The 18013-nt window shown below is 36.1% G+C and overlaps 1 protein-coding gene across 1 annotated transcript in view; it reads right to left on the bottom strand.

Moving 5' to 3' along the window:
* Positions 1-18013, bottom strand: part of Diaph2 (diaphanous related formin 2) — a 778808-nt gene that overhangs the window by 160142 nt on the left and 600653 nt on the right. The gene's annotated exons all lie outside the window — the stretch shown is intronic.

Below are 18013 nucleotides of genomic sequence, written 5' to 3'. Positions count from 1 at the left end.
CATCTTTGAGGTATGATTTCACTGGGGAGAGATTTAGAAATCAAAGCTTTAGCAGGGTTTGTGGAAATAAGTTAATGCAGTACTGAGAAAAACACAATCTCCAGAACTCATTTTTTCCCTCAGCAAGCATTAATGAATGTCAAACCTTTATAGATTAGTTAATATATTTAGAGATAGAGAATACTTGTTTATTTTTCTGAAACTGTAATTCAGCTAGTACTTCAGTGAGAATTGAATAAATAAATCCAATTATTATAGTGTTTTTCAGAGGAATATTCAACAACATTTGCAAAAAATGTCAATTTTAGTTTTTCTACTGCAAGCACATAAAATAATGACAACTGTTTTAATATTACCTAGCATATTAATATGTCTGCCACATTTGCACTTTCTTATTAATTGTAGTTTTATTTTTGTGCTTGAATTTATCAGATAGGAAAACAAACCAACCAACTCAGTTCAACCAAATACCTAATTACATTTTTCATGCTCTTTGTCATTTTGGTGAGTCTCTTGTAAAAGAACGTCAGCATGACTTTTATTAATGTCAGAGAATGCATTTTTTCCTTTTGATGGAAGAAGAAAAGACCTTTCACATTCAGAATTCAATTTTTTCTCCTAACATTTGCAATGACACAAACAAATGGTAAATAAAATTATCCTAATAAATATTAGAGCCAGTGGACCAGTGAGAGAGACTCTGAGCATGCTGTGAATATATCGAAAACCAAAGTGCATCTGAAATATAAAAATCATTGAACTTTTAAGAAATACTGAATAATTCAATAATTTTCTATGAAAGAAAAAATGAATTACAAACAATAATAATGATTAGTTAAACTCTGTCTATATATCAGAGAGAACTGGGAAACGTGATGAGAAAGTTTCCAAGTTTAACAGTTTAATATACTGGTTACAAAAGTCTGCTTTTGCCAGGTGGTGGTGGCTGGCACATGCCTTTAGTTCGGCACTGGGGAGCAGATAGATTGTTGAGTTTGAGGCCAACCTGCAACCTGGTTTACAGAGAAAGTTTCAGAACAGTCAGTGTTACACCCTGTCTCAAAACCTGAAAACATAAAATAAAACTCTCCACAGCTGTCAGCTTTCCGTGATGGGAACAGAGGCAGAGACCCACAGTCAATGATTAGGCAAAAAGAGAGCCCAAATTGGAGATCTCCATCAAATCCGTTCTCTTGGAGCTTGGGGAACACCACAGAATTACTAGGTTTTCTGCAAAAATGTTATGCCTGTATAGTTTGGGGCTCTAGTGAGATGCCTAATAGTGAAAGTTGGGGTTGTGGAGTCTCTTTTGTGTGCTTTGTGTGCTTGTGCGCTTTTCCTCCTACTGCGATGGATGTTCAGCCTTGATATGAAGGTTTGTGCCTAGTCTTATTTTATCTTGTTATATCATATTGGGTTAGTATTACTGCAAGGTCTGCTCTTTTCTGAAGGGTAACAGGGGAGGGGGTGAATCTGTGGGAGAGGGGAGGTAGGGGGAGGATAGGGAGGAGTGGAGGTATATATTGTATGAGAGAATATTTTTTATGTCTGCTTTCGGTTTTATCATCAAGAGTATAATTACAGTTCGTTTTAAAAATAAGATGCATGGGATGATTACAATTAAAGGAAGGGAATAATGATTGCATTCAAGAAACAATGGAATGTGCAGGAAAAGAAGTACAGTTTATGTTTATTCAAATATTCCTTATTGTATAAGGTTTACCTGTGTTTTTACATTGCTGTCCTCCTGGAACATTAAGAAACATTCCCTTTGTCTTACAGATGTAGAAAACTGGACTAGATCATCGGAAAGGTATCCTTATGTTTTAGGAAACTCAAACCATAGCAAATAAATTCAAAGAATTGATATTGCTCAATGTAAACTCCATATCAAGTACAGACAGAGAGACATGAAATTCTAGAAAACAACATCACTAACACTATGGTTTGGATAAAGTTTGATTACCCCACCCTTCAGCCCCAGCCCAAGGATTCATGTGTTGAAGTCTAATCCCCATTGTGAGGTACTTTAGGGTGCAAACTGAAACCAACTGTGGTGTTTGCAAGTAGGCCATTAGGGAAGTGCTAAAGTTTAGATAAGGTTATTCGAATAGAATTGTTTCATTGAATCTTCATGACTTTTTCAGAAAATTATAACCATCAGTACAGTCAGACATCCATTGTCTCCATCTTTATATTATGTTCTGCCCCACCTCAAGTCAGCAGGTGCTATCCACTTTGTTTTTCCAGATCCAAAAGCCTAAATAAATAACCCCCCTATCTTACCCAGTCTGGGTTATTTTTTTATGAGAAACAGAAAATGTATGAAGAAATTATTTATAGAGAATGTGCTGTAAACTCACTGTGATGAAATACCTTAAGCCACTAGGGATTAAAAAAGAAAGAGGAATCTTTGTGGAAAAATACATGAGAAATATGAAGCCATTTGTTGTGAGTATGTAAAGTATTCATCAGAGAAAAATGTTCAAACCCACTTTAAGAGAGAAGGAAACTATTTCTTAATATATCCAAAGAGGGCTGAAGATTATTTTTTGACAGAAGTTCTCATGGGAAAAGCTCTCTCTTTTTTTATTTGCTACACAGATCATGCTAGAATTGATAGAAAAAGATAGAGATTTTAAAGTAAATAAGAGAGGTCACTTGCAGGGAAAGCCTTTTAAAGAAGTGGGGATTTGTGAAAGGATTCTCACTTTTATTCAAGTCAAAGTATTCATTTTATTTTGTGAGCAAAGAATGCAGATACTATTCCTTTTGTTAATTCTATTACTTACATAAAACAGGGGTTTTGTGTGCCTGCAAACTGCATAGTCAGGGATAATGGCCACTTGTCATTAACACAGGAGCCCCTTCTCCTGAGAGCCCGGAACATAGTGCTTTACTAAGGCCATCTTGAGATACTTCATAATTTTTGATCAAATTATTGGAGGCAATTGTAGCAAAATAATCTGTAGCATAAGAATTTGTTTTGATTGTCCATTTTCCACAAATTTGCTTTTGGACATTTGTAAAAGGAGTATAAAGCCTTTACTTATGATTTCTGATAATTTCTAAATGATATTTTCCTTTCCTTTACATTCATAAAACCCTATTAAGGGAGAATTTCCTCCTCATTAAGTCACTTCTCTGTGAGGCTACACAACTTTTTTAATGCAATCAAGTGTGATTCAGTAAGAAAATGGTCTCAATGACCCAATTCCTTGTCATTGAAAAGAAACACTTGCTTGTTAAAAATATACATGAAAGTGTCCATTAAGAGTGAATAAAAAACCCTAAAATACACATACACAATATCATAGAAAAGGCATGGTGATAACCAGTAGAAGATAACATTCTTCTTCAATAGACATATTCCTGAACAGTTGTACAACTCGTTATATATCTCCTTTCTATTACAAAGGCATTCTATTTTAATATAAAGGGAAATGCTAGTTAAATTCCTCAACAATTCATTTTTACAAACTAAATTCACATACATACAGAATGTAAATCAGTTTCGTGAATTCATTTGGCATGTTGTAATTTTAAAAACATGACTATATGTATGAGTGAGAGACATGCTGAATAACACAAAGACAACTGGGGCCCCAGAAACATGTACAGTTGGTGCGGGAAGTCCTTCTATGTGTTGCTTTTATAAAGAAGCTGTTTTGGTCTGTGATACAGCAGAATAGAGCGAGGTGGGGAAAACTAAATTGAATGTTGGGAGAAAGAAGGCAGAGTCAGAGGAGAAGCCACGTAACCCCACCAAAGACAGGCGCTGGACGGAACTTTTCTAGGTAGGCCACAGCCACGTGGCAATACACAGATTAATGGAGATGGGTTAGTTTAGGATATAAGAGTTAACCAGAAATACACTTAAACTATTGGTCAAACAGTATTGCAAATAATAGAGTTTTTGAGCGATTATTTTGTGGTCTGGGTAGCCAGGAATAAACAAGTGGCCTTTGCCTACATACAGTATCGAGAGTATCTTCTTATTTTGTCACAGAATACTTCTTAATTCTGACTGATCCTACCACAGTCAGTAGATTGAAAATTTTTTTGAAACACAAAGCATGTAGAAAAGGGTCTCTTGCAAATACACAATGATATCACGACTCAATATAAAAACACAATTAAAAACATTTTCAAGCATTAGCAGTCTGGGACAGTGGGAAGAGGCAAGCTCTATTCTCTGTTCTACTCTTCTGTACTAAATAGCAAGTGCTTCGTGGCCTTGACTGTGTGCTGCTTCAGCAGAGTTGTCAGCCTATAAAATAGGATCATGTGTCATTGGATTCTCGGGCTCTTAAACTTCAGTTGCATCAGAATCACCAGGAGAGCTTACTAAATAACGACTTGCTCTCCCCATGACCCATCATCTCCAGTTGCTTATTCAGTAGTTCGGTATGAATCCAGAAACTCTCCCTTCTACAAAATTCTAATGGTACATTTAAGCTACTGATCTAGAGGCTGGATTTGTGAACTACTGTCCTAGAAGAATCCTAAGACAAAACTCCAAATGCTAACACCTACAGTAACAGAATATGTGATGAAATGAGACAAATGGAAAGAATAACTATCCCCATAAGATTACCAAGAATAAAAAATGTCTCCCAAAGTCCTAAAGAGTGTGTGTGTGTGTGTGTGTGTGTGTGTGTGTGTGTGTGTGTGTGTGTGTGTGTGTGTGAAAGCTAGAGGTCAGTCAATGTTTTCTGTCTTCCTCTATTGTTCTCCACCTATTTTTTTGAAACAGGTTCTCTCACTAAACATGGAGCTCACAGATTGGCTAGACACTGGAATTCTCCTGACTTCACACTGAGCATAATTCTCAAAGTATCTGTATCCCAAGGAACCTCCTAGAAAATTAGTAATTATTAGTTTACTGCTGAATTCTACATTTTGGCATGACCTAAATAGATAAAGCACTAGAAGTATATTATGACATATTGGGCATTGCATTTCTAGGAAAATTCTGAACTAACCAAATGTTCTTTAGAAATGGAATGAAAGAGGAAAAAAAGCCTTTCTTACAGTGCCTAATATAATTGTGAAAACACAGAACAGAGGGAAATGCAAGAGAACACAAAGAGATTACTTAATTCATCTCAAATAGAAACGGAATTGCTGAGGCAGTTCTCACCACCTTATTTATATATCAGATTGCTCACAAATCATGATGTCACCTACCAGGCAGCAATGCATCAGGAAGTGTGTGACAGTGCAACAATGCTGAAGATGGAGGGAGAGTCGCACAGCAGAATGATGAAAAGGCATCATCAAGTCATAAAATCCACATGGCTTTACGGGTAAATATTACATAAAAATATTACATGATAATAAGAAACTCGTTTCAGAAACTCCCTACCATCAAGAAGGTACTGTTTATAACAAAGGACTTCCATTTGGTGAACTAAAGGTTGGTACTTCTTGAATGAATATCTTGAACTTAATTTACAGATGGTCAACATGCAGGAATCCTTTTCCTATCATATTTGAGAGACAACTAACAAAAACAAAAGTCCACACAAACAAATTTGGATATGATCTCATTTTTCCATTTAAATAGTACGACATATTACCACCTGACAGAGATGGTGCCCCAGCAATGTATGTAACTTCCAGTTTTATCTTGGTACCTAAGCAACAAGTTTACTTCTTAGTTCCTGTGTATTTATTTGAGACAAGGCTTTCTTTATGCAACCCAGGTCGGCTAGAATGACCTTGAATTATTGATTATCTGGCCTTCATCCTTCAAGTACTGGGACTGCAGGTATAAACCACAGTGCCAGGATTTATTGTTATTTACTTTTACAGTATGTTTTTGTTTTTTTTTTTTTTTGAGACAAGGTCTCACTATGAAGACCAGGCTGGCCTCCAACTTAGAGATCCACCTGGCTCTGTCTCCCAAGTACTGTAAGTAAAGGTGAATGCCATCACACTAGGTGAGTTTCTATACCCTTCAATTATGGTGTTTACTATTGAAGCCCAGAGTACACAATATTTTTTCATAAGGTTATACTTATGTGTGCTTTTAGTAAGGAAATTCCATACCTTTTCTTATATAATTGTTTACTGCGCTTCTCTGGGGCATTCCAATCAGAGAGAGGATGAAAGAAGCTAGGCCGGAAGCTGAACAGACAGCCCCTCCTATCCCTAGTTCGGAAAGTCAGGAAAGACGCAGTCCTTTGGGGCTTTCATTTATTGTTATGGTTACGCAAGTGAAAATGGATATTTTCAACATGCTTTAGTCACAGGAGCTTAGAGGATTACTTAAAAGTACAGGTTACATATACTGTGGGGGATGGACTGTGGTTCCATTTAAAGATTAATGCTACTGAGGTTCATCTTTAAAGGCATCTCTACAGTCCCAATGTCAATTTCCCCTCAAAATATGATCAGATAGCCCTTAAAACATAGCTGTATTGACTAAGAGCAAAGAAAAAGAGATGTAAAGGACAATATACCGAGTCCTAATAACATAATGGATTCTGCTTACAGTGGATAGAGCTCTGCCTTGAAACCGGTTGCAAAGCGCCTTTTTAGAACACGAGGGAAGACACAGGGGAGGCAGTTTCATATACCATACCTCAGTTCAGTAGAAAGAGGTTGGTTAAACACTCTGTCCTGAGACATACACCTTTCATTTTCAATTGTTTTCAAATAAAAAGAGAGAAATTCCCTTTTCAAGTTGGATTGTTTAAATGCACCTACAGCTACTCCTGTCTGGCAAAGGCTAGGCAAGCTTTCCCTACTGATGCATTTCAAAAAAGGTTCAATTGGCAAACGAAAGCAAGTGCAAAGGGCTTTTGACAAAAGAGGACTAGAGGGAACATATTTCCCTTCCACGGCAATACTGTTCTAGAAAATCAGACAAGGTAGCAAGTCAACCAAGAATGTATAAGATACTTTTGAGAGGGAAAACTAATTTGAAATTTTTCAAACCAGCAACTGCATAAGATTATTAATGCAAATATTCAGGTAAGGATCATGTTATAACAGTGAGCTAGAGAGTCAAACAAAGTCACACATTTTTACCTTGCACCTTACAGCAAAGCCTAACCCAGAATTCTTTGAAAATATAATTGTCTTAACCCATACAAGTACACAAATCTGAAAAAAGATGCTCTGGATTCTGTCTGATCATCAAAATGGCTTATTTTAGACCCATACATATCCAAGGCTCAGCAAACAGAGCATGTTAAATCAAATTCAGGAGTTCTGAAATATCTACTCTGATAAAGAGAGGGTCATTTTTAAAAAGCAATATACCCTTAAAGTAGAATACTGAATTGGTTTTAATAAATAAAAGTATTCTATCATCCATTGTTAATTGCACATTTAAAAGGATATTTTTTAATCCCAAAATTAATTATATTATCTTCTTCTGGGCTTTTATTAAGCAACAAACAAAATCAATGATTGATTAGGATGACAGTCAGATAAAATTCTAAGTTTAGGTTTTAATGTATTTCTAGTATCATTTTTAAAAAGGCAGAATGAGTCTCTAAGATTATGGTATCTTTATTCCCATAATTTCTTAATAATTAGTTATGATTATTTTCTACTTTATTGATGTGTGAAGGGAATAACTGATGACTGAGGATTGGTCATTTGAAAAGAAGAAACATGGAAAATTTTAAGCATAAATATACATCATATATGTGAAAGACATTAAATTTACATGTTAAATGTTCTGCACACTCTATGAGCATACACATAAGCATGTAGTTCCACATGCCTGAGTCATTACATCTTACAGCAGAGGTATCCATAGACAGAATATCTCATAGTTAACAACCCTTTAAGTAGGACAAAGATTCTGATTTGTAAGATAGTAGTACTATGATTTGGGTGTGTCACTCTGCTCAGTATACTCTCGGCACTTCTAAAAAACTTGTAGGATTAAAATTAAAGAAAACATTGAAAATTTTTCATCTGGAATACTCCTTTTGCACATTTAATGCAACAATAAATTTTGTCCTTTATGAAGACCAAGGCTTCAAGGTCAGCTGTGGGTGGAACTAATATATATATTTTTAAAAAGCATTATTGGAGACTCATATAGATTCAGTGTAGTTTTCTGGTTCTCTGAATCTGTTAGGTGTAATTACTGACAGGAATCCAAACGTATTCAACTGAGAAGAGAGCCAAATTAACCACAATGTGGGTAAATAACAGCTGTTATTCCTTTGATACTTTTCTACAATAAGAATGAAAAATCTTAAAATATGGACTCAAAGCATATCTCTAATAGGTGATTGGGCCACTTACAATGTGTTTTGATCACTTCTTACGTAGTCAATTTTATTGTTTTCACCCACCTGCTCCAATATTCTTATGGATATTTTTTTCCTTAGTGAAGACACATAAGGCATACACATACTGTAAAGAAAAGCCAAATTTGTAATTGCCAGTTTAACTCATCTCCTACAGAGGACTGATGAAATCTTGCTAAATGCTCAGCACACAGAAGACAGCTCTTACAGTTTTTATGAATCCGAGGTTCTGCATTTAGAACGTAAGAATGCTTAATGAGACCTAAGTAAATTACCCATCTTGTTTCACATATTTATTTTTGTCTTCCCATTTAAAAGAATATTTTTAGTAGATGTAGAAACTTGTTTTCTTCAAGGGCTGATAGAATGAGAGTTTAGCACTTATTTCCACTGAACTGATACCATACACATAATTACTGTGGTATGAGGTCAGAACAAAATTATCACTAATGATAAGTGGCTAAAATGTGCTACAGGAAGAAATACTTGGAATCTTATAATCATAGAGTATATTCTGGAAGTAGTTTAGATACCAATACTCTTAAAATTGGCCCACTAGAGACTACAAGAAGATTCCGGCGAACTATTAATAAGTACGGGCCATGCACTATCTGTCTAAAATTGTATTTGACTGTCACAAGCTACACATTTTCACTTGTGTAAAGTATAAAAGCAAAATCCTATATGAGATAAGGAGATTTGGAGTGGGGAAGTGAGGCTTGTGCACTGATAAGGCTTTAGAAAGACAATGCACATTAAAGACTGTTGTGCAAATGTCCTTTTAGTTAGTCATAAAACCTGAGTGATCAAAATATCTCTCATCCTAGGCTAGCCAAATAAATGTTATCAATAGTCACCTTCATATATTCACTGAAAATAATTTTATTATTTATAAATTATGAAATCATTATTAAGCACCAACCGCAATCTAGAAAAGTGCTTAGAGATTTAAGTCCTCCCATTTATTTTGCATGAAAATCCTATAAAATAGATGCCATTCCTTTCTCTGTCTTTTAAATGAGAACACTGAGGATCAGTAAGGTTAGGTTGACTGTCAAGGATACACAGTAAATGAAACACTCAAGTTTGTCTGGCTTCAAAGATAGGGAGGTAAACTCATTTCAATTGTAGGTTAATGATGAGCCATCTGCCTGGGATGACACAACATCAAAATCAGAAGGTTATTGGTGATGGCTACGGTAGAAATGTTGTGTTTCAACATGTTAATAGTGGTTGAATTTGCACAATTCAGAAACTGTTTATTAAATAAATCACAAAAATATGACATATTTTTTCATTTTTCTAACCCTTTCTTCTTTTCTTCTCTGTGTTAACATCCCTAGTTTTATGGGAAGTAGCTTCGTAGATAAGGCTGGCCTCCAACTCACAGAGATCCACTGACCTCTGCCTCATGAGTGCTGGGACTAAGGGTGTGCGCCATCACTGCCTGGCTGGCATCATGCTTACTTAAAAGAGATCCAAAGATATTTTATGAAGACAACACACTCCCATACCAAAGGAAATGGCTCATTTGGTAGGAAGTTTTACTGTACAAGCATAAAGATCAGAGTTCCAATATCCAATAACCATATTAAAAAAGAAAAATCCAGGCATGGTTGGCATGCAACTGCAACCTCCATACTGTGTAGGTGGAGACAGAATGATTGCTAGGGGTTGATAGAGTCTAGCTCGAGGTTCAGGAAATCCTGTCCTGAGGGAATAAGGTGGAGAGTAACAGCAGGACACTCAGCATTCTCCTCTGGCCTCCTCCATCTGTTCATGGATATGCACACGGCACCCATACCTTAGTGAGTTAAAAGCTCCAAAGACCTGGAAAAAATTCACTGTATTGAATAATTTTTAAAAAGTCACCCACAAATCTCCATTTAGAAATTCCAACCTGGAGAACAAGGAGGGAAAAACTCTGATTTTGAACAAATAGAGATATCTTTACATATTTGTTAATACAGGGAACTAGGTAGTTTAAATAAGTAGGTCATCATCCTGATATTCCTCTTTCTACAAAGAGATAGCTTTACTAAGTCAGGATTTTCTTTTAGTTCCACCAAGTCTATGAACTTGCTTAACACTGCATTAGCATCTATGAAGTATTCATTAGCATATGTAAAATATACAAGAATGATGGTGTATATTAACTCAGTAATTTATATTATCAGAGATGCTTAAATATTACTTGAATAGATTATATCATTTGTGGGGTTTTCCATCTGTAATTTGGGTTACTATCATTTAAGGTCTTGAGTATGACAGTAGGAAACACAGTTTTGACTTATCCTAATTTAAAATAATGTACAAGGAAAAGCATTTATTCACTTAGATGGCATAACTGTTTTTTGAGTTAGGTCTCTCTATCTAGTTCAGGCTACCTGAAAATTAAGATCTTCCTTGCCTCTGCCTCACAAGTGCTATGATTATAGGTGGGAAACACCTTGCGTAAGTCAAAAGATAATTATTTTCAATTTTGGAAAATAAAGAATAGCAAAATTTCTATCAACCATTATTTCTAGAATTTGCTTCTTTGCTAAATGTATTTGAAGTTTATTAAGAAAATGTTTCATATAACTCTAAGAACAGGCATGTGGAGAAGAGGACAGAAGACATTTAAGAGAAGGACAGTAGTACATGTTCTTGGTTAGGGCAGGCTTCCTGGAGAGAATGTGGCTGGGCATTGCATTAAAATACTAAGGGTATATGCATAAAAACTTGCTATTCTCTCTTGTGAAGCCTGAGTGATCCTCATTTATTATCAATGTACTAGAAGGCAACAGGCAACCCTAATTTCCATATTATATTATATAAAGGAAAACAAAACCATTCCTGATTAAATGATATTTACATCAGAGTCATAGTTGCAGTTTTCAATTTTAAACTACCAATTTTTTATGTATTTTTTCTATTGCTTCCTGCAAGCCATTGCAGGTAATGTGCTTACCTCAATAAACATGGAAAGAGATTTATTTACAAATATTTGGTAAGCTTTCTTTCTCTACCCACATAACTAATTAATGGTTTTAATGGTCTCTAAGTTAATTATCGTCTATATGAACATAAGCACAGGTTGGAGGATATAGATTATTCCCACCACTTTATGTACTTCGTATACTGTGCACACACATTTTCAAGCACATTTATTGATTTAGCATAATTTTGCTGCATGTAAATTAGCTTTCTCCATTTTACATTCAAATAAATACTATATTACTGTGCATGTTCTAATTATGATTATTTGGGAAATGGTGCAATAAATGTTAGTTGGATGAATGAAATAACCTAATATGCTAAAAGACATCAATATATAATTATTGGTAAAACTGTGTTGTTCTGAAAAAAGAAGCCTCTTGTTCTCTAGTAAAACCGTGGCTTGCAACACTCATTGTCTTCCTTCATTCTTTCATGAATTTTTCCTTCCTGCTAGCACCGTCTTAAGCTGCCACAAGTTTAAACTCCTTTGAAGAAAGAATCAGCTACCAGCTAACTCCTTTTTCCTCACCTTTCACTGTTCTTTCTCAGCTCAGTTCTCCTCGTAGTCACCTCTCCTTTCTTGTGCTTTAGGCTTACTACCTCAGTAATCTTCGAAAGGATTCCTTCAATAACCTGGGCTCTCCTCCCTCATCATACCATAACTCTTATGTCTCACTTCCAAGGACTTTCATGGGCTGGCTTCATCTTCCCTTTCCCACAGTTTTCCAAACCCAACTGTCTTGCTGACCACGGTAACAGCAGAAAATATCCACTTAGCATGAATGCATCAAAGACTGATAATATGTTAGAAGACATCAGTACTCTCTCTCTCTCTCTCTCTCTCTCTCTCTCTCTCTCTCTCTCTCTTTCTCTCATACACACACACATACACACACACATACATACATTCATACATATACATACACACACATATATATACATACACACACACACACATGTTTTGTAGGCTAGAGTACAAATAATGCCCACCTCTGGCAATGTTGTGTTTTCCACATTTAGTACTCACAATAGAGAAAAAATACTGATATTATTTCACTTTATAAGCGAGGATAGTCACAGAGAGAAAGCTGCAATACACTGACAGAGACTACAGACTAGCAAATGATGGTGACAGGACTTGAATTTAGGATCTCATCTTCTTCATCATCTTGTTGTATTTTCCCATGTTCCATTAAGCACAGGTTACCTAAGGTCCTGCTACCTGACAAGTCGAGCCATTTTTAAAAAAATACCTTGACTACTATGCACAGAAACTACACTTAGTCTTCTCCATGAAGAATTGACCAAATTGATTTCTCCCTTTGGAAAGGCCTAAAAAGCAAATAATCTCATTCATGTATCAGCACACAAATTACTAGTTGCTGGTTCAGCTTTATTAAATCTCTTTGACAAAACTGAAAATTTCTTAAAGGTGGGAACTATTCTTGAGAATTTTGCAGATTCTTCAATGAGCATTAAATGACTCATTAGCATCAACATCGAGTATAAGCTAGGCCCTGTGTAATTATACTTCATTATCTCATTTAATCTTTACTAAAACTATAGAAGATAAATGTTATTGTCCCATATTATAGCTGAGGTACCTGAAGCTTGAACAAATACAGGAAGAGAACATGAACATAAAGCTAGGTGGTGAAGGTAAAATAGACCACTTCTTAACACAGAAATCACTTTTTAATTTTTTTAAAAAACTATTTTTTTTATCATTTTACATGACAAATCCATTTCCCACTCCTTCCCCTATTCCTGCTTACTCAACTCCCACCCCCATCTCACCCCCATCCTCCCCTTAGAGAGGTTAAGGCTTCCCATGGAGAGAGTCAACAAAGTCTAGCACTTGGCTTTGTGGCAGATCCAAGGCCCTCCCCACTATATCTAGGCTAAGCAAGGTATTCCTCCAGAAAGAATGGTTTTAAAAAGGCAGAACAAGCAGCAGGAATAAATCCTGGTCTCATTTCCAGTAGCCCCACAGTCTGTCCCAGCCATACAACTGTCACCCACAGTAAGAGGACCTAGTTTAGTCCTATGCTAGTTCCCTTGTTGTCAGGTTGGAGTTAGGAGGTTTCCATTACTTCAGGTAACCTGTTTCAGTTGGTATCCTCATCATGTTCTTGACCTCTAGAGGGAATGGAATGGTAGAGATGGTGGAAAAACAGAGATGGAAAACAAGGAAAGACTTATCTTGATTGAGGGAGTCAATATAGGGCTAGGAAGAAATCTAGCACTAGAGAAATTCCCAGGAGTCCACAAGTATGACCCCAGCTAAGACCCTAAGCAATATTGGAGAGGGTGTCTGAATTGGTCTTGCCAGGTAGTCAGATTAACGACTATTTCAAATGCCATCATTAAACATACGTCCAGCAATTGATGGAAACAGATGCAGAGAACCACAGCAGAGCATTGGGCTGAGCTCTCAAAGTCCAGTCGAAGAGAGGGAGGAGTGAGAATATGAGCAAAGAGGTCAGAAATCACTTTTTAACTGGGTTCAAAAATTACAGCCTTATTATCATATAATAACTAATTTCTCATTTACAATAAAAAAGTTTGGTTTCCTGACATGACTTTTGCCTTCTGATCTCCAGGTTTCTAAAAGCTGAGATTTGATAGATGATTTTTTTAAAGATTTATCTATTTTTATGTATACAGTATTCTCAGTACTCTGCCTGCAGGCCAGAACAGGGCACCATATCTCATTACAGATGGTTGTGAGGAACCGTGTGGTTGCTGGGAATTGAACTCAGGATCTTTGGAAGAGCTGGTGGTGCTCTTAACCACTGAACAATCCCTCCAGCCCCCGATAGATGATATTTTTATGGTTCTATCTTGAACATTAACATTTTTCTGCTTGGCTTTTGTGATATTTCTACTTATTTCTGAATTCAGTTGATGATATCTAGATCAAACCTAATATTTTCTGTTATAATTATTCTATTCTTTGTGAATAATTAAATCTCAATACATTTCTCAATAATAAATGTTTTGCATGGCAGACTACTATAGTTCATTGTTGCTATCTAGTAGTTTTATGAGCAAACGGAAGGTTTATAATAATTTGTTATTTTCCAACAATGAGGACCCTAAGAAAGACATACATGCATCTAATCTATATGGGAAGTAGAAAAGGACAAGATCTCCTGAGTAAATTAGGAGCATGGGGACCATGAGCGAGGATTGAAGGGGAGGGACGAAAAAGAGAGGGGAGCAGAGAAAAATGTATAGCTCAATAAAATCACTTTTAAAAAGAAAACAATGAAAAATAATTTGTCATTTTCTTAAATTTATACAAAAGATAAAATGTTAACAAGTGCATGTCATTAAAAATTGATAGCAAATGCATGTAGTTTTAGTTAAATTATAATATTTTAGTTATTTTTTAGTTTTGTGGTCCTGAAAATGAAACAGAAGGTCTTCCAAGTGGAAGACAAGATTTGACTACTGAACTATATCCCTTGTTCCGCAGTTATTATTTTAACTATGCATTTACAGGGTACAGTGTTATAATTACATGCATATATGCAATACCCAATGATAAAATAATAGTAATTGGCACTTAAACATTGTTGCCTTTGATAAAATTATACATATTTATGTGATACATAGAGCTCCATCTTGACATATAACTATATTCTTCGTCCTTTTCTACATCTTATTCTTATGACTTAAACTATACCTGCATAATCTTAGAGGGATGTCTTACAAAATTTATTCTGAAGTATGAACATAGTCAACACATAAAATACTATTGAAATGTTATAATATATATATATATATATATATATATATATATATATATATATATATCTCATAGGCCACAAAGTTAAACAGCCAATACTGAAGCTTACTATTTCTTTGATTCACATATAGTGGCAGACTTTAAAAGATAAATATTCTTTTCATTTTAAAATTACATGCATGTGTAAGAGTGGGTTGGTGCATAAGTGAGTACAGTGCCCATGGAGGTTGGAAGTGGGCGTAATATCACTTAAACCTAGAATTACAGGTGGTTGTGGGTGCTGTGAACTGATCTTGGATCTTCTGAGAGACCAGAATTCAATCTTAGCCACTGAGCCATCCATCTTGCTTGGATAAATTCTATTTTAAAATGTATATTTTGCTCCCGCAGCTCCTGGTGCAGGGGTGTCTTTGTTACACATGTCCCTGCCACTCCCAAGCCTTCCCTAGTGTATTCAAGGTCCTTGGCACAGGAACAGTGTCCTGCTCCTGCACCAAGGCCATCCACCCAGAGGGGTGAGAGGCTGCCCTCCAGGCAGGACTGAGGATTCCCACAAGGGAGTGCAGGCTCCTTCAGCCTGTGCTGCAAGGTTCGCTGTGTGATACTCGACCCCGCCCTGCCCCAACGTTTGCCCATTTGTCCCTGCAGTGTCCTTGGGCTACCAGGAATCCCTGATTCAGTGCTGTGGATTTCCATCCAGATGGAAAGAGATGGGCAGGTGCCAATGCAAGAATTCCTCAAACAACCTGAAAGGCAACATGACATCACCAGAATCCAGGCATCCCGAAACAACAAAAATTGAACACCCTACTCCAGAAGAAATAGAAAAAATTGACCTTAAACAGTACTTTATGAAAGTAATTGAGGACCTTAAAAAGGAGGTAAAAACTGCCATAAAGAAATGAAGATGACAAACAAAAAGGTAGATGAAATGAATAAATCTCTAAAAGATACCCAAGAAAAACATGAAAAAGCAATCAAACAGGCAAGGGAAACAGTTCAAGACCTGAAAAATGAAATGGAGGTAAAGAAGAAAACACAATCCGAGGGAAGACTGGAAATAGAAATTCTGAGTAAATGAACAGAAACTATAGAGACAAGTATTACCAACAGAATACAAGAGATGGAAGAAAGAATCTCAGACTCTGAAGATACTATAGAGGAAATAAACTCACAGATTAAAGAACAAAACAAATCCAACAAATTCTTAACACAAAACATCCAGGAAATCTGGGACACCATGAAAAGACCAAACCTAGGAATAATTGGGGTAGAAGAAGGAGAAGAATTACAACTCAAAGGCCCAGAAAATATATTAAACAAAATTATAGAAAAAAAACTTCCCCAACCTAAAGAAGGATATTCCTATGAAGGTACAAGAAGCCTTCAGAACACCAAATAGACTGGATCAAAAGAAAGCATCCACATGCCATATAATAATAAAAACACAAAACATACAGAATAAAGAACAGATATTAAGAGCTGCAAAGGAAAAAGGTCAAGTAACATAGAAAGGGAAACCTATCAGAATTACACCTGACTTCTCAATGGAAACCATGAAAGCCAGAAGGTCTTGGATAGATGTGCTATAGACACTAAGGGAACATGGATGCAAGCCCAGACTACTATATCCAGCAAAGCTTGCATTCACCTTCAATGGAGAAAACAAGATATCACAGGACAAAGACAGATTTAAATAATACGTAGCCACAAATCCAGCCTTACAGAAAGTAATAGAAGGAAAATCACAAACCAAGGAGTCCAACAATGCCCACAATAACTCAAACATCTAGCTACCCTTCACTACTAGCACTACTAGAAGAAGGAAAACACACAAACTCTACTACCAAAAAAATGACCAGAGTTAACAACCACTGGTCATTAATATCACTTAATATTAATGGACTCAATTCACCTATAAAAAGGCATAGACTAAGAGATTGGATACAAAAACAGGATCCAACATTCTGCTGTTTACAAGAAACACACCTCAACCACAAAGACAAACATCTACTCAGAGTAAAGGGTTGGAAAAAAGTTTATCAAGCAAATGGGCCTAAGAAACAAGCAGGTGTGGTCATACTAATTTCTGACAGAGTTGACTTCAAACTAAAATCAATCAGAAGAGATGGAGAGGGACATTTTATACTCATAACAGGAAAAATTCATCAGGATGATGTCTCAGTCCTGAATATCTACGCCCCTAATATAAAAGCACCCACTTATGTAAAAGAAACATTACTAGAACCCAAGACAGACATCAAACCATACACACTAATAGTAGGAGACTTCAACACTCCTCTCTCACCAATGGACAGGTCAATCAGACAGAAACTGAACAGAGAAATAAGAGAATTAATGGAGGTAATGAATCAAATGGACTTAACAGATATCTATAGAACATTCCACCCAAATAGGAAAGAATATATCTTCTTCTCTGCAGCTCATGGAACCTTCTCGAAAATTGACCACATACTCAGTAACAAAGCAAACATCCACAGATACAAAAAATATTAGTAATCACCTGTGTCTTATTGGATCACCATGGATTAAAATTAGAATTCAACAACAATGCTACCCCCAGAGAGCCTACAAACTCATGGAAACTGAACAGTCAACTACTGACCCACACCTGGGTCAAGGAAGAAATAAGGAAGAAATTAAAGTCTTCCTTGAATTTAATGAAAATAAAGACACAACATACTCAACCCTATGGGACACTATGAAAGCAGTGCGAAGAGGAAAGTTCATAGCACTAAGTGCCCACTTAAAGAAAATGGAGAAAGCACACATTGGAGACTCAATAGCACACCTGAAAGTTCTAGAAAAAAAAGAAGCAGACTCACCTAGGACGAGTAGAAGACTGGAAATAATCAAATTGAGGGCTGAAATCAATAAAATAGAAACACAGAAAACAATCCAAAGAATCAATAAAACAAAAAGCTGGTTCTTGGAGAAAATCAACAAGATTGACAAACCCCTATCCAAACTAATAAAA

The sequence above is a fragment of the Arvicola amphibius genome, chromosome X (genome assembly GCF_903992535.2).
Source record: "Arvicola amphibius chromosome X, mArvAmp1.2, whole genome shotgun sequence".
In the NCBI taxonomy this organism is placed as follows: Eukaryota; Metazoa; Chordata; class Mammalia; order Rodentia; family Cricetidae; genus Arvicola; species Arvicola amphibius.
This window is presented reverse-complemented; position numbering and strand designations above follow the sequence as displayed.